The sequence below is a fragment of the Dermacentor variabilis genome, chromosome 4 (genome assembly GCF_050947875.1).
Source record: "Dermacentor variabilis isolate Ectoservices chromosome 4, ASM5094787v1, whole genome shotgun sequence".
Classification (NCBI taxonomy): domain Eukaryota; kingdom Metazoa; phylum Arthropoda; class Arachnida; order Ixodida; family Ixodidae; genus Dermacentor; species Dermacentor variabilis.
Window position 1 is genome coordinate 205,890,514 of NC_134571.1, and position 15,707 is coordinate 205,906,220.

General features: G+C 49.8%; 4 non-coding genes and 21 pseudogenes across 4 annotated transcripts; all 25 read right to left on the bottom strand.

The window, feature by feature from the left end:
* Positions 1-169: 169 nt before the first annotated feature.
* LOC142580480 (5S ribosomal RNA) lies at positions 170-288 on the bottom strand (annotated as a pseudogene).
* Positions 289-805: 517 nt separating this feature from the next.
* On the bottom strand, positions 806-924 carry LOC142580962 (5S ribosomal RNA). Its single transcript, XR_012828098.1, has one exon. It is a non-coding gene; the product is annotated as a 5S ribosomal RNA (ribosomal RNA).
* A 527-nt stretch (positions 925-1,451) lies between these two features.
* On the bottom strand, positions 1,452-1,570 carry LOC142580481 (5S ribosomal RNA; annotated as a pseudogene).
* Positions 1,571-2,089: 519 nt separating this feature from the next.
* Positions 2,090-2,208, bottom strand: LOC142580963 (5S ribosomal RNA). Its single transcript, XR_012828099.1, has one exon. It is a non-coding gene; the product is annotated as a 5S ribosomal RNA (ribosomal RNA).
* A 524-nt stretch (positions 2,209-2,732) lies between these two features.
* Positions 2,733-2,851, bottom strand: LOC142580482 (5S ribosomal RNA; annotated as a pseudogene).
* Positions 2,852-3,374: 523 nt separating this feature from the next.
* LOC142580483 (5S ribosomal RNA) lies at positions 3,375-3,493 on the bottom strand (annotated as a pseudogene).
* A 517-nt stretch (positions 3,494-4,010) lies between these two features.
* LOC142580371 (5S ribosomal RNA) lies at positions 4,011-4,129 on the bottom strand (annotated as a pseudogene).
* Positions 4,130-4,655: 526 nt separating this feature from the next.
* On the bottom strand, positions 4,656-4,774 carry LOC142580484 (5S ribosomal RNA; annotated as a pseudogene).
* Positions 4,775-5,290: 516 nt separating this feature from the next.
* On the bottom strand, positions 5,291-5,409 carry LOC142580402 (5S ribosomal RNA; annotated as a pseudogene).
* A 525-nt stretch (positions 5,410-5,934) lies between these two features.
* LOC142580520 (5S ribosomal RNA) lies at positions 5,935-6,053 on the bottom strand (annotated as a pseudogene).
* A 516-nt stretch (positions 6,054-6,569) lies between these two features.
* LOC142580485 (5S ribosomal RNA) lies at positions 6,570-6,688 on the bottom strand (annotated as a pseudogene).
* A 517-nt stretch (positions 6,689-7,205) lies between these two features.
* Positions 7,206-7,324, bottom strand: LOC142580448 (5S ribosomal RNA; annotated as a pseudogene).
* A 527-nt stretch (positions 7,325-7,851) lies between these two features.
* Positions 7,852-7,969, bottom strand: LOC142580523 (5S ribosomal RNA; annotated as a pseudogene).
* A 525-nt stretch (positions 7,970-8,494) lies between these two features.
* LOC142580531 (5S ribosomal RNA) lies at positions 8,495-8,613 on the bottom strand (annotated as a pseudogene).
* Positions 8,614-9,141: 528 nt separating this feature from the next.
* Positions 9,142-9,260, bottom strand: LOC142580535 (5S ribosomal RNA; annotated as a pseudogene).
* Positions 9,261-9,778: 518 nt separating this feature from the next.
* Positions 9,779-9,897, bottom strand: LOC142580419 (5S ribosomal RNA; annotated as a pseudogene).
* A 526-nt stretch (positions 9,898-10,423) lies between these two features.
* Positions 10,424-10,542, bottom strand: LOC142580463 (5S ribosomal RNA; annotated as a pseudogene).
* Positions 10,543-11,067: 525 nt separating this feature from the next.
* Positions 11,068-11,186, bottom strand: LOC142580449 (5S ribosomal RNA; annotated as a pseudogene).
* Positions 11,187-11,713: 527 nt separating this feature from the next.
* LOC142580524 (5S ribosomal RNA) lies at positions 11,714-11,831 on the bottom strand (annotated as a pseudogene).
* Positions 11,832-12,356: 525 nt separating this feature from the next.
* On the bottom strand, positions 12,357-12,475 carry LOC142580473 (5S ribosomal RNA; annotated as a pseudogene).
* Positions 12,476-13,004: 529 nt separating this feature from the next.
* On the bottom strand, positions 13,005-13,123 carry LOC142580536 (5S ribosomal RNA; annotated as a pseudogene).
* A 519-nt stretch (positions 13,124-13,642) lies between these two features.
* Positions 13,643-13,761, bottom strand: LOC142580465 (5S ribosomal RNA; annotated as a pseudogene).
* Positions 13,762-14,286: 525 nt separating this feature from the next.
* LOC142580264 (5S ribosomal RNA) lies at positions 14,287-14,405 on the bottom strand. Its single transcript, XR_012827691.1, has one exon. It is a non-coding gene; the product is annotated as a 5S ribosomal RNA (ribosomal RNA).
* A 526-nt stretch (positions 14,406-14,931) lies between these two features.
* LOC142580527 (5S ribosomal RNA) lies at positions 14,932-15,050 on the bottom strand (annotated as a pseudogene).
* A 527-nt stretch (positions 15,051-15,577) lies between these two features.
* Positions 15,578-15,696, bottom strand: LOC142581143 (5S ribosomal RNA). The gene has a single exon (XR_012828281.1). It is a non-coding gene; the product is annotated as a 5S ribosomal RNA (ribosomal RNA).
* Positions 15,697-15,707: the final 11 nt, after the last annotated feature.

Consider the following 15,707-nt stretch of genomic DNA (forward strand, 5'->3'; position numbering starts at 1 on the left):
ATATCGTGTAGTGGCCTGAATATTGTTGGTGTTACACTTCGGCGTTGGCTCTACCAGCAGGCTCCAGTTGAACGTAAGCTACAGTAAATGCAACCACCCACACGTTGTGCAAATGAAAAAAAAAAACAAGACGTCACAGAAGCACGCAATAAAAAAGCAAAAAGAGCGGTGCCATCATCACTCGGTGTTCCCAGGTGGTCTCCCTCCCAAGTACTGACCGAGCCCATTGCTGCTTAGCTTCGGGGATCGGACGAGAACCGGCGTATTCAGCATGGCATGGCCGATGGCAAGGATGCGTTGTTTACGACTGCACCTGTATCGTGCTGTATGTTGTGCAGTCGCCGAATGTATTGCTACAGCACGTACGCGGCAGTCTTTCCGTGAACAATACACGCACGCGTCGTGTAAGTTGATTATTCCGTTTGTGGTTGTTCGCTGCATGCGTGCGTGCTAGTGCTCACAAAAACAAGAGGACGAGCGCAAAATTTTGCACGCGTTGAAGCCCACAAGGTGCCACTTTATTGATGCGTTGTCATTGAGCTGTATGCGGGTGTGATAAGTAAGCGGTTAGAAGTTTGTGCGACTAAATTTTGCATCATTACGTATACCGCTTACCACCGTCATCATTCCGCATACAATATCGTGTAGTGGCCTGAATATTGTTGGTGTTACACTTCGGCGTTGGCTCTACCAGCAGGCTCCAGTTGAACGTAAGTTACAGTAAATGCAACCACCCACACGTTGTGCAAATGAAAAAAAAAACAAGACGTCACAGAAGCACGCAATAAGAAAGCAAAAAGAACGGTGCCATCAGCACTCGGTGTTCCCAGGTGGTCTCCCTCCCAAGTACTGACCGAGCCCAATGCTGCTTAGCTTCGGGGATCGGACGAGAACCGGCGTATTCAGCATGGTATGGCCGATGGCGAGAATGTGCTGTTTACGACTGCACCTGTATCTTGCTGCTATGTTGTGCAGTCGCCGAATGTATTGCTACAGCATACAGCACGTACGCGGCAGTCTTTCCGTGAACAATACACGCACGCGTCGTGTACGCTGATCACTCCGTTTGCGGTTGTTCGCTGCATGCGTGCGTGCTAGTGCTCACAAAAACAAGAGGGCGAGCGCCACATTTTGCGCGCGTTGCAGCCCACAAGGTGCCACTTTATTGATGCGTTGTCATTGGGCTGTATGCGGGTGTGATAAGTAAGCGGTTAGAAGTTTGTGCGACTAAATTTTGCATCATTACGTATACCGCTTACCACCGTCATCATTCCGCATACAATATCGTGTAGTGGCCTGAATATTGTTGGTGTTACACTTCGGCGTAGGCTCTACCAGCAGGCTCCAGTTGAACGTAAGCTACAGTAAATGCAACCACCCACACGTTGTGCAAATGAAACAAAAAAAACAAGACGTCACAGAAGCACGCAATAAAAAAGCAAAAAGAGCGGTGCCATCATCACTCGGTGTTCCCAGGTGGTCTCCCTCCCAAGTACTGACCGAGCCCATTGCTGCTTAGCTTCGGGGATCGGACGAGAACCGGCGTATTCAGCATGGCATGGCCGATGGCAAGGATGCGTTGTTTACGACTGCACCTGTATCGTGCTGTATGTTGTGCAGTCGCCGAATGTATTGCTACAGCACGTACGCGGCAGTCTTTCCGTGAACAATACACGCACGCGTCGTGTAAGTTGATTATTCCGTTTGTGGTTGTTCGCTGCATGCGTGCGTGCTAGTGCTCACAAAAACAAGAGGACGAGCGCAAAATTTTGCACGCGTTGAAGCCCACAAGGTGCCACTTTATTGATGCGTTGTCATTGAGCTGTATGCGGGTGTGATAAGTAAGCGGTAGGAAGCTTGTGCGACTAAATTTTGCATCATTACGTATACCGCTTACCACCGTCATCATTCCGCGTACAATATCGTATAGTGGCCTGAATATTGTTGGTGTTACACTTCGGCGTTGGCTCTACCAGCAGGCTCCAGTTGAACGTAAGTTACAGTAAATGCAACCACCCACACGTTGTGCAAATGAAAAAAAAAAAACAAGACGTCACAGAAGCACGCAATAAGAAAGCAAAAAGAACGGTGCCATCAGCACTCGGTGTTCCCAGGTGGTCTCCCTCCCAAGTACTGACCGAGCCCAATGCTGCTTAGCTTCGGGGATCGGACGAGAACCGGCGTATTCAGCATGGTATGGCCGATGGCGAGAATGTGCTGTTTACGACTGCACCTGTATCGTGCTGCTATGTTGTGCAGTCGCCGAATGTATTGCTACAGCTTACAGCACGCACGCGGCAGTCTTTCCGTTAACAATACACGCACGCGTCGTGTACGCTGATCACTCCGTTTGCGGTTGTTCGCTGCATGCGTGCGTGCTAGTGCTCACAAAAACAAGAGGGCGAGCGCCACATTTTGCGCGCGTTGCAGCCCACAAGGTGCCACTTTATTGATGCGTTGTCATTGAGCTGTATGCGGGTGTGATAAGTAAGCGGTTAGAAGCTTGTGCGACTAAATTTTGCATCATTACGTATACCGCTTACCACCGTCATCATTCCGCGTACAATATCGTGTAGTGGCCTGAATATTGTTGGTGTTACACTTCGGCGTAGGCTCTACCAGCAGGCTCCAGTTGAACGTAAGCTACAGTAAATGCAGCCACCCACACGTTGTGCAAATGAAAAAAAAACAAGACGTCACAGAAGCACGCAATAAAAAAGCAAAAAGAGCGGTGCCATCATCACTCGGTGTTCCCAGGTGGTCTCCCTCCCAAGTACTGACCGAGCCCATTGCTGCTTAGCTTCGGGGATCGGACGAGAACCGGCGTATTCAGCATGGCATGGCCGATGGCAAGGATGCGTTGTTTACGACTGCACCTGTATCGTGCTGTATGTTGTGCAGTCGCCGAATGTATTGCTACAGCTTACAGCACGCACGCGGCAGTCTTTCCGTTAACAATACACGCACGCGTCGTGTACGCTGATCACTCCGTTTGCGGTTGTTCGCTGCATGCGTGCGTGCTAGTGCTCACAAAAACAAGAGGGCGAGCGCCACATTTTGCGCGCGTTGCAGCCCACAAGGTGCCACTTTATTGATGCGTTGTCATTGAGCTGTATGCGGGTGTGATAAGTAAGCGGTTAGAAGCTTGTGCGACTAAATTTTGCATCATTACGTATACCGCTTACCACCGTCATCATTCCGCGTACAATATCGTGTAGTGGCCTGAATATTGTTGGTGTTACACTTCGGCGTTGGCTCTACCAGCAGGCTCCAGTTGAACGTAAGCTACAGTAAATGCAACCACCCACACGTTGTGCAAATGAAAAAAAAACAAGACGTCACAGAAGCACGCAATAAAAAAGCAAAAAGAGCGGTGCCATCATCACTCGGTGTTCCCAGGTGGTCTCCCTCCCAAGTACTGACCGAGCCCATTGCTGCTTAGCTTCGGGGATCGGACGAGAACCGGCGTATTCAGCATGGCATGGCCGATGGCAAGGATGCGTTGTTTACGACTGCACCTGTATCGTGCTGTATGTTGTGCAGTCGCCGAATGTATTGCTACAGCACGTACGCGGCAGTCTTTCCGTGAACAATACACGCACGCGTCGTGTAAGTTGATTATTCCGTTTGTGGTTGTTCGCTGCATGCGTGCGTGCTAGTACTCACAAAAACAAGAGGACGAGCGCAAAATTTTGCACGCGTTGAAGCCCACAAGGTGCCACTTTATTGATGCGTTGTCATTGAGCTGTATGCGGGTGTGATAAGTAAGCGGTTAGAAGTTTGTGCGACTAAATTTTGCATCATTACGTATACCGCTTACCACCGTCATCATTCCGCATACAATATCGTGTAGTGGCCTGAATATTGTTGGTGTTACACTTCGGCGTTGGCTCTACCAGCAGGCTCCAGTTGAACGTAAGTTACAGTAAATGCAACCACCCACACGTTGTGCAAATGAAAAAAAAAACAAGACGTCACAGAAGCACGCAATAAGAAAGCAAAAAGAACGGTGCCATCAGCACTCGGTGTTCCCAGGTGGTCTCCCTCCCAAGTACTGACCGAGCCCAATGCTGCTTAGCTTCTGGGATCGGACGAGAACCGGCGTATTCAGCATGGTATGGCCGATGGCGAGAATGTGCTGTTTACGACTGCACCTGTATCTTGCTGCTATGTTGTGCAGTCGCCGAATGTATTGCTACAGCATACAGCACGTACGCGGCAGTCTTTCCGTGAACAATACACGCACGCGTCGTGTACGCTGATCACTCCGTTTGCGGTTGTTCGCTGCATGCGTGCGTGCTAGTGCTCACAAAAACAAGAGGGCGAGCGCCACATTTTGCGCGCGTTGCAGCCCACAAGGTGCCACTTTATTGATGCGTTGTCATTGAGCTGTATGCGGGTGTGATAAGTAAGCGGTTAGAAGTTTGTGCGACTAAATTTTGCATCATTACGTATACCGCTTACCACCGTCATCATTCCGCATACAATATCGTGTAGTGGCCTGAATATTGTTGGTGTTACACTTCGGCGTAGGCTCTACCAGCAGGCTCCAGTTGAACGTAAGCTACAGTAAATGCAACCACCCAGACGTTGTGCAAATGAAAAAAAAAAACAAGACGTCACAGAAGCACGCAATAAAAAAGCAAAAAGAGCGGTGCCATCATCACTCGGTGTTCCCAGGTGGTCTCCCTCCCAAGTACTGACCGAGCCCATTGCTGCTTAGCTTCGGGGATCGGACGAGAACCGGCGTATTCAGCATGGCATGGCCGATGGCAAGGATGCGTTGTTTACGACTGCACCTGTATCGTGCTGTATGTTGTGCAGTCGCCGAATGTATTGCTACAGCACGTACGCGGCAGTCTTTCCGTGAACAATACACGCACGCGTCGTGTAAGTTGATTATTCCGTTTGTGGTTGTTCGCTGCATGCGTGCGTGCTAGTGCTCACAAAAACAAGAGGACGAGCGCAAAATTTTGCACGCGTTGAAGCCCACAAGGTGCCACTTTATTGATGCGTTGTCATTGAGCTGTATGCGGGTGTGATAAGTAAGCGGTTAGAAGTTTGTGCGACTAAATTTTGCATCATTACGTATCCCGCTTACCCCCGTCATCATTCCGCATACAATATCGTGTAGTGGCCTGAATATTGTTGGTGTTACACTTCGGCGTTGGCTCTACCAGCAGGCTCCAGTTGAACGTAAGTTACAGTAAATGCAACCACCCACACGTTGTGCAAATGAAAAAAAAACAAGACGTCACAGAAGCACGCAATAAGAAAGCAAAAAGAACGGTGCCATCAGCACTCTGTGTTCCCAGGTGGTCTCCCTCCCAAGTACTGACCGAGCCCAATGCTGCTTAGCTTCGGGGATCGGACGAGAACCGGCGTATTCAGCATGGTATGGCCGATGGCGAGAATGTACTGTTTACGACTGCACCTGTATCTTGCTGCTATGTTGTGCAGTCGCCGAATGTATTGCTACAGCATACAGCACGTACGCGGCAGTCTTTCCGTGAAGAATACACGCACGCGTCGTGTACGTTGATCACTCCGTTTGTGGTTGTTCGCTGCATGCGTGCGTGCTAGTGCTCACAAAAACAATCGGGCGAGCGCCACATTTGCGCGCGTTGCAGCCCACAAGGTGCCACTTTATTGATGCGTTGTCATTGAGCTGTATGCGGGTGTGATAAGTAAGCGGTTAGAAGCTTGTGCGACTAAATTTTGCATCATTACGTATACCGCTTAGCACCGTCATCATTCTGCGTACAATATCGTGTAGTGGCCTGAATATTGTGGGTGTTACACTTCGGCGTTGGCTCTACCAGCAGGCTCCATTTGAACGTAAGTTACAGTAAATGCAACCACCCACACGTTGTGCGATTAAATAAGAAAAACAAGACGTCACAGAAGCACGCAATAAAAAAGCAGAAAGAACGGTGCCATCAGCACTCGGTGTTCCCACGTGGTCTCCCTCCCAAGTACTGACCGAGCCCATTGCTGCTTAGCTTCGGGCATCGGACGAGAACCGGCGTATTCAGCATGGCATAGCCGATGGCAAGGATGCGTTGTTTACGACTGCACCTGTATCGTGCTGTATGTTGTGCAGTCGCCGAATGTATTGCTACAGCACGTACGCGGCAGTCTTTCCGTGAACAATACACGCACGCGTCGTGTACGTTGATCACTCCGTTTGTGGTTGTTCGCTGCATGCGTGCGTGCTAGTGCTCACAAAAACAAGAGGGCGAGCGCCACATTTTGCGCGCGTTGCAGCCCACAAGGTGCCACTTTATTGATGCGTTGTCATTGAGCTGTATGCGGGTGTGATAAGTAAGCGGTTAGAAGCTTGTGCGACTAAATTTTGCATCATTACGTATACCGCTTACCACCGTCATCATTCCGCGTACAATATCGTGTAGTGGCCTGAATATTGTTGGTGTTACACTTCGGCGTTGGCTCTACCAGCAAGCTCCAGTTGAACGTAAGTTACAGTAAATGCAACCACCCACACGTTGTGCAAATGAAAAAAAAACAAGACGTCACAGAAGCACGCAATAAATAAGCAAAAAGAACGGTGCCATCATCACTCGGTGTTCCCAGGTGGTCTCCCTCCCAAGTACTGACCGAGCCCATTGCTGCTTAGCTTCGGGGATCGGACGAGAACCGGCGTATTCAGCATGGCATGGCCGATGGCAAGGATGCGTTGTTTACGACTGCACCTGTATCGTGCTGTATGTTGTGCAGTCGCCGAATGTATTGCTACAGCACGTACGCGGCAGTCTTTCCGTGAACAATACACGCACGCGTCGTGTAAGTTGATTATTCCGTTTGTGGTTGTTCGCTGCATGCGTGCGTGCTAGTGCTCACAAAAACAAGAGGACGAGCGCAAAATTTTGCACGCGTTGAAGCCCACAAGGTGCCACTTTATTGATCCGTTGTCATTGAGCCGTATGCGGGTGTGATAAGTAAGCGGTTAGAAGCTTGTGCGACTCAATTTTGCATCATTACGTATACCGCTTACCACCGTCATCATTCTGCGTACAATATCGTGTAGTGGCTTGAATATTGTGGGTGTTACACTTCGGCGTTGGCTCTACCAGCAGGCTCCATTTGAACGTAAGTTACAGTAAATGCAACCACCCACACGTTGTGCAAATGAAAAAAAGAACAAGACGTCACAGAAGCACGCAATAAAAAAGCAAAAAGAACGGTGCCATCAGCACTCGGTGTTCCCAGGTGGTCTCCCTCCCAAGTACTGACCGAGCCCAATGCTGCATAGCTTCGGGGATCGGACGAGAACCGGCGTATTCAGCATAGTATGGCCGATGGCGAGAATGTGCTGTTTACGACTGCACCTGTATCGTGCTGCTATGTTGTGCAGTCGCCGAATGTATTGCTACAGCTTACAGCACGCACGCGGCAGTCTTTCCGTTAACAATACACGCACGCGTGGTGTACGCTGATCACTCCGTTTGTGGTTGTTCGCTACATGCGTGCGTGCTAGTGCTCACAAAAACAAGAGGGCGAGCGCCACATTTTGCGCGCGTTGCAGCCCACAAGGTGCCACTTTATTGATGCGTTGTCATTGAGCTGTATGCGGGTGTGATAAGAAAGCGGTTAGAAGCTTGTGCGACTAAATTTTGCATCATTACGTATACCGCTTACCACCATCATCATTCCGCGTACAATATCGTGTAGTTGCCTGAATATTGCTGGTGTTACACTTCGGCGTTGGCTCTACCAGCAGGCTCCAGTTGAACGTAAGTTACAGTAAATGCAACCACCCACACGTTGTGCAAATGAAAAAAAAAAAGCAAGACGTCACAGAACCACGCAATAAAAAAGCAGAAGGAACGGTGCCATCAGCACTCGGTGTTCCCAGGTGGTCTCCCTCCCAAGTACTGACCGAGTCCAATGCTGCTTAGCTTCGGGAACGGACGAGAACCGGCGTATTCAGCATGGTATGGCCGACGGCGAGAATATGCTGTTTACGACTGCACCTGTACCGTGCTGCTATGTTGTGCAGTCGCCAAATGTATTGCTACAGCATACAGCACGTACGCGGCAGTCTTTCCGTGAACAATACACGCACGCGTCGTGTACGTTGATCAATCCGTTTGCGGTTGTTCGCTGCATGCGTGCGTGCTAGTGCTCACAAAAACAAGAGGGCGAGCGCCACATTTTGCGCGCGTTGCAGCCCACAAGGTGCCACTTTATTGATGCGTTGTCATTGAGCTGTATGCGGGTGTGATAAGTAAGCGGTTAGAAGCTTGTGCGACTAAATTTTGCATCATTACGTATACGGCTTACCACCGTCATCATTCCGCGTACAATATCGTGTAGTGGCCTGAATATTGTTGGTGTTACACTTCGGCGTTGGCTCTACCAGCAGGCTCCAGTTGAACGTAAGTTACAGTAAATGCAACCACCCACACGTTGTGCAAATGAAAAAAAAAACAAGACGTCACAGGAGCACGCAATAAAAAAGAAGAAAGAACGGTGCCATCAGCACTCGGTGTTCCCAGGTGGTATCCCTCCCAAGTACTGACCGAGCACAATGTTGCTTAGCTTCGGGGATCGGACGAGAACCGGCGTATTCAGCATGGTGTGGCCGATGGCGAGAATGTGCTGTTTACGACTGCACCTGTATCGTGCTGCTATGTTGTGCGGTCTCCGAATGTATTGCTACAGCATACAGCACGTACGCGGCAGTCTTTCCGTGAACAATACACGCACGCGTCGTGTACGTTGATCACTCCGTTTGTGGTTGTTCGCTGCATGCGTGCGTGCTAGTGCTCACAAAAACAAGAGGGCGAGCGCCACATTTCGCTCGCGTTGCAGCCCACAAGGTGCCACTTTATTGATGCGTTGTCATTGAGCAGTATGCGGGTGTGATAAGTAAGCGGTTAGAAGCTTGTGCGACTAAATTTTGCATCATTACGTATACCGCTTACCACCATCAACATTCCGCGTACAATATCGTGTAGTGGCCTGAATATTGCTGGTGTTACACTTCGGCGTTGGCTCTACCAGCAGGCTCCAGTTGAGCCTAAGTTACAGTAAATGCAACCACCCACACGTTGTGCAAATGAAAAAAAAAAAAACAAGACGTCACAGAAGCACGCAATAAAAAAGCAAAAAGAACGGTGCCATCATCACTCGGTGTTCCCAGGTGGTCTCCCTCCCAAGTACTGACCGAGCCCAATGCTGCTTAGCTTCGGGGATCGGACGATAACCGGCGTATTCAGCATGGCATGGCCGATAGCAAGGATGCGTTGTTTACGACTGCAACTGTATCGTGCTGCTATGTTGTGCAGTCGCCGAATGTATTGCTACAGCACGTACGCGGCAGTCTTTCCATGAACAATACACGCACGCGTCGTGTACGTTGATTATTCCGTTTGTGGTTGTTCGCTGCATGCGTGCGTGCTAGTGCTCACAAAAACAAGAGGACGAGCGCAAAATTTTGCACGCGTTGAAGCCCACAAGGTGCCACTTTATTGATGCGTTGTCATTGAGCTGTATGCGGGTGTGTTAAGTAAGCGGTTAGAAGCTTGTGCGACAAAATTTTGCATCATTACGTATACCGCTTACCACCGTCATCATTCCGCGTACAATATCGTGTAGTGGCCTGAATATTGTTGGTGTTACACTTCGGCGTTGGCTCTACCAGCAGGCTCCAGTTGAACGTAAGTTACAGTAAATGCAACCACCCACACGTTGTGCAAATGAAAAAAAAAACAAGACGTCACAGAAGCACGCAATAAGAAAGCAAAAAGAACGGTGCCATCACCACTCGGTGTTCCCAGGTGGTCTCCCTCCCAAGTACTGACCGAGCCCAATGCTGCTTAGCTTCGGGGCTCGGACGAGAACCGGCGTATTCAGCATGGTATGGCCGATGGCGAGAATGTGCTGTTTACGACTGCACCTCTATCGTGCTGCTATGTTGTGCAGTCGCCGAATGTATTGCTACAGCATACAGCACGTACGCGGCAGTCTTTCCGTGAACAATACACGCACGCGTCGTGTACGTTGATCACTCCGTTTGTGGTTGTTCGCTGCATGCGTGCGTGCTAGTGCTCACAAAAACAATAGGGCGAGCGCCACATTTTGCGCGCGTTGCAGCCCACAAGGTGCCACTTTATTGATGCGTTGTCATTGAGCTGTATGCGGGTGTGATAAGTAAGCGGTTAGAAGCTTGTGCGACTAAATTTTGCATCATTACGTATACCGCTTAGCACCGTCATCATTCTGCGTACAATATCGTGTAGTGGCCTGAATATTGTGGGTGTTACACTTCGGCGTTGGCTCTACCAGCAGGCTCCATTTGAACGTAAGTTACAGTAAATGCAACCACCCACACGTTGTGCGATTAAATAAGAAAAACAAGACGTCACAGAAGCACGCAATAAAAAAGCAAAAAGAACGGTGCCATCAGCACTCGGTGTTCCCAGGTGGTCTCCCTCCCAAGTACTGACCGAGCCCAATGTTGCTTAGCTTCGGGGATCGGACGCGAACCGGCGTATTCAGCATGGTGTGGCCGATGGCGAGAATGTGCTGTTTACGACTGCACCTGTATCGTGCTGCTATGTTGTGCGGTCGCCGAATGTATTGCTACAGCATACAGCACGTACGCGGCAGTCTTTCCGTGAACAATACACGCACGCGTCGTGTACGTTGATCACTCCGTTTGTGGTTGTTCGCTGCATGCGTGCGTGCTAGTGCTCACAAAAACAAGAGGACGAGCGCAAAATTTTGCACGCGTTGAAGCCCACAAGGTGCCACTTTATTGATGCGTTGTCATTGAGCTGTATGCGGGTGTGATAAGTAAGCGGTTAGAAGCTTGTGCGACTAAATTTTGCATCATTACGTATACCGCTTACCACCGTCATCATTCCGCGTACAATATCGTGTAGTGGCCTGAATATTGTTGGTGTTACACTTCGGCGTTGGCTCTACCAGCAGGCTCCATTTGAACGTAAGTTACAGTAAATGCAACCACCCACACGTTGTGCAAATGAAAAAAAGAACAAGACGTCACAGAAGCACGCAATAAAAAAGCAAAAAGAACGGTGCCATCAGCACTCGGTGTTCCCAGGTGGTCTCCCTCCCAAGTACTGACCGAGCCCAATGCTGCATAGCTTCGGGGATCGGACGAGAACCGGCGTATTCAGCATAGTATGGCCGATGGCGAGAATGTGCTGTTTACGACTGCACCTGTATCGTGCTGCTATGTTGTGCAGTCGCCGAATGTATTGCTACAGCTTACAGCACGCACGCGGCAGTCTTTCCGTTAACAATACACGCACGCGTGGTGTACGCTGATCACTCCGTTTGTGGTTGTTCGCTACATGCGTGCGTGCTAGTGCTCACAAAAACAAGAGGGCGAGCGCCACATTTTGCGCGCGTTGCAGCCCACAAGGTGCCACTTTATTGATGCGTTGTCATTGAGCTGTATGCGGGTGTGATAAGAAAGCGGTTAGAAGCTTGTGCGACTAAATTTTGCATCATTACGTATACCGCTTACCACCATCATCATTCCGCGTACAATATCGTGTAGTTGCCTGAATATTGCTGGTGTTACACTTCGGCGTTGGCTCTACCAGCAGGCTCCAGTTGAACGTAAGTTACAGTAAATGCAACCACCCACACGTTGTGCAAATGAAAAAAAAAAAGCAAGACGTCACAGAAGCACGCAATAAAAAAGCAGAAGGAACGGTGCCATCAGCACTCGGTGTTCCCAGGTGGTCTCCCTCCCAAGTACTGACCGAGTCCAATGCTGCTTAGCTTCGGGAACGGACGAGAACCGGCGTATTCAGCATGGTATGGCCGACGGCGAGAATATGCTGTTTACGACTGCACCTGTACCGTGCTGCTATGTTGTGCAGTCGCCAAATGTATTGCTACAGCATACAGCACGTACGCGGCAGTCTTTCCGTGAACAATACACGCACGCGTCGTGTACGTTGATCAATCCGTTTGCGGTTGTTCGCTGCATGCGTGCGTGCTAGTGCTCACAAAAACAAGAGGGCGAGCGCCACATTTTGCGCGCGTTGCAGCCCACAAGGTGCCACTTTATTGATGCGTTGTCATTGAGCTGTATGCGGGTGTGATAAGTAAGCGGTTAGAAGCTTGTGCGACTAAATTTTGCATCATTACGTATACGGCTTACCACCGTCATCATTCCGCGTACAATATCGTGTAGTGGCCTGAATATTGTTGGTGTTACACTTCGGCGTTGGCTCTACCAGCAGGCTCCAGTTGAACGTAAGTTACAGTAAATGCAACCACCCACACGTTGTGCAAATGAAAAAAAAAACAAGACGTCACAGGAGCACGCAATAAAAAAGAAGAAAGAACGGTGCCATCAGCACTCGGTGTTCCCAGGTGGTATCCCTCCCAAGTACTGACCGAGCCCAATGTTGCTTAGCTTCGGGGATCGGACGAGAACCGGCGTATTCAGCATGGTGTGGCCGATGGCGAGAATGTGCTGTTTACGACTGCACCTGTATCGTGCTGCTATGTTGTGCGGTCTCCGAATGTATTGCTACAGCATACAGCACGTACGCGGCAGTCTTTCCGTGAACAATACACGCACGCGTCGTGTACGTTGATCACTCCGTTTGTGGTTGTTCGCTGCATGCGTGCGTGCTAGTGCTCACAAAAACAAGAGGGCGAGCGCCACATTTCGCTCGCGTTGCAGCCCACAAGGTGCCACTTTATTGATGCGTTGTCATTGAGCAGTATGCGGGTGTGATAAGTAAGCGGTTAGAAGCTTGTGCGACTAAATTTTGCATCATTACGTATACCGCTTACCACCATCAACATTCCGCGTACAATATCGTGTAGTGGCCTGAATATTGCTGGTGTTACACTTCGGCGTTGGCTCTACCAGCAGGCTCCAGTTGAGCCTAAGTTACAGTAAATGCAACCACCCACACGTTGTGCAAATGAAAAAAAAAAAAAACAAGACGTCACAGAAGCACGCAATAAAAAAGCAAAAAGAACGGTGCCATCATCACTCGGTGTTCCCAGGTGGTCTCCCTCCCAAGTACTGACCGAGCCCAATGCTGCTTAGCTTCGGGGATCGGACGATAACCGGCGTATTCAGCATGGCATGGCCGATAGCAAGGATGCGTTGTTTACGACTGCAACTGTATCGTGCTGCTATGTTGTGCAGTCGCCGAATGTATTGCTACAGCACGTACGCGGCAGTCTTTCCATGAACAATACACGCACGCGTCGTGTACGTTGATCACTCCGTTTGTGGTTGTTCGCTGCATGCGTGCGTGCTAGTGCTCACAAAAACAATAGGGCGAGCGCCACATTTTGCGCGCGTTGCAGCCCACAAGGTGCCACTTTATTGATGCGTTGTCATTGAGCTGTATGCGGGTGTGATAAGTAAGCGGTTAGAAGCTTGTGCGACTAAATTTTGCATCATTACGTATACCGCTTAGCACCGTCATCATTCTGCGTACAATATCGTGTAGTGGCCTGAATATTGTGGGTGTTACACTTCGGCGTTGGCTCTACCAGCAGGCTCCATTTGAACGTAAGTTACAGTAAATGCAACCACCCACACGTTGTGCGATTAAATAAGAAAAACAAGACGTCACAGAAGCACGCAATAAAAAAGCAAAAAGAACGGTGCCATCAGCACTCGGTGTTCCCAGGTGGTCTCCCTCCCAAGTACTGACCGAGCCCAATGTTGCTTAGCTTCGGGGATCGGACGCGAACCGGCGTATTCAGCATGGTGTGGCCGATGGCGAGAATGTGCTGTTTACGACTGCACCTGTATCGTGCTGCTATGTTGTGCGGTCGCCGAATGTATTGCTACAGCATACAGCACGTACGCGGCAGTCTTTCCGTGAACAATACACGCACGCGTCGTGTACGTTGATCACTCCGTTTGTGGTTGTTCGCTGCATGCGTGCGTGCTAGTGCTCACAAAAACAAGAGGACGAGCGCAAAATTTTGCACGCGTTGAAGCCCACAAGGTGCCACTTTATTGATGCGTTGTCATTGAGCTGTATGCGGGTGTGATAAGTAAGCGGTTAGAAGCTTGTGCGACTAAATTTTGCATCATTACGTATACCGCTTACCACCGTCATCATTCCGCGTACAATATCGTGTAGTGGCCTGAATATTGTTGGTGTTACACTTCGGCGTTGGCTCTACCAGCAGGCTCCAGTTGAACGTAAGTTACAGTAAATGCAACCACCCACACGTTGTGCAAATGAAAAAAAAAACAAGACGTCACAGAAGCACGCAATAAGAAAGCAAAAAGAACGGTGCCATCAGCACTCGGTGTTCCCAGGTGGTCTCCCTCCCAAGTACTGACCGAGCCCAATGCTGCTTAGCTTCGGGGCTCGGACGAGAACCGGCGTATTCAGCATGGTATGGCCGATGGCGAGAATGTGCTGTTTACGACTGCACCTGTATCGTGCTGCTATGTTGTGCAGTCGCCGAATGTATTGCTACAGCATACAGCACGTACGCGGCAGTCTTTCCGTGAACAATACACGCACGCGTCGTGTACGTTGATCACTCCGTTTGTGGTTGTTCGCTGCATGCGTGCGTGCTAGTGCTCACAAAAACAATAGGGCGAGCGCCACATTTTGCGCGCGTTGCAGCCCACAAGGTGCCACTTTATTGATGCGTTGTCATTGAGCTGTATGCGGGTGTGATAAGTAAGCGGTTAGAAGCTTGTGCGACTAAATTTTGCATCATTACGTATACCGCTTAGCACCGTCATCATTCTGCGTACAATATCGTGTAGTGGCCTGAATATTGTGGGTGTTACACTTCGGCGTTGGCTCTACCAGCAGGCTCCATTTGAACGTAAGTTACAGTAAATGCAACCACCCACACGTTGTGCGATTAAATAAGAAAAACAAGACGTCACAGAAGCACGCAATAAAAAAGCAAAAAGAACGGTGCCATCAGCACTCGGTGTTCCCAGGTGGTCTCCCTCCCAAGTACTGACCGAGCCCAATGTTCCTTAGCTTCGGGGATCGGACGCGAACCGGCGTATTCAGCATGGTGTGGCCGATGGCGAGAATGTGCTGTTTACGACTGCACCTGTATCGTGCTGCTATGTTGTGCGGTCGCCGAATGTATTGCTACAGAATACAGCACGTACGCGGCAGTCTTTCCGTGAACAATACACGCACGCGTCGTGTACGTTGATCACTCCGTTTGTGGTTGTTCGCTGCATGCGTGCGTGCTAGTGCTCACAAAAACAAGAGGGCGAGCGCCACATTTTGCGCGCGTTGCAGCCCACAAGGTGCCACTTTATTGATGCGTCGTCATGGAGCTGTATGCGGGTGTGATAAGTAAGCGGTTAAAAGCTTGTGCGACTAAATTTTGCATCATTACGTATACCGCTTACCACCGTCATCATTCCGCGTACAATATCGTGTAGTGGACTGAATATTGTTGGTGTTACACTTCGGCGTTGGCTCTACCAGCAGGCTCCAGTTGAACGTAAGTTACAGTAAATGCAACCACCCACACGTTGTGCAAATGAAAAAAAAAAATCAAGACGTCACAGAAGCACGCAATAAAAAAGCAAAAAGAACGGTGCCATCAGCACTCGGTGTTCCCAGGTGGTCTCCCTCCCAAGTACTGACCGAGCCCAATGCTGCTTAGCTTCGGGGATCGGACGAGAGCCGGCGTATTCAGCATGGTATGGCCGATGGCGAGAATGTGCT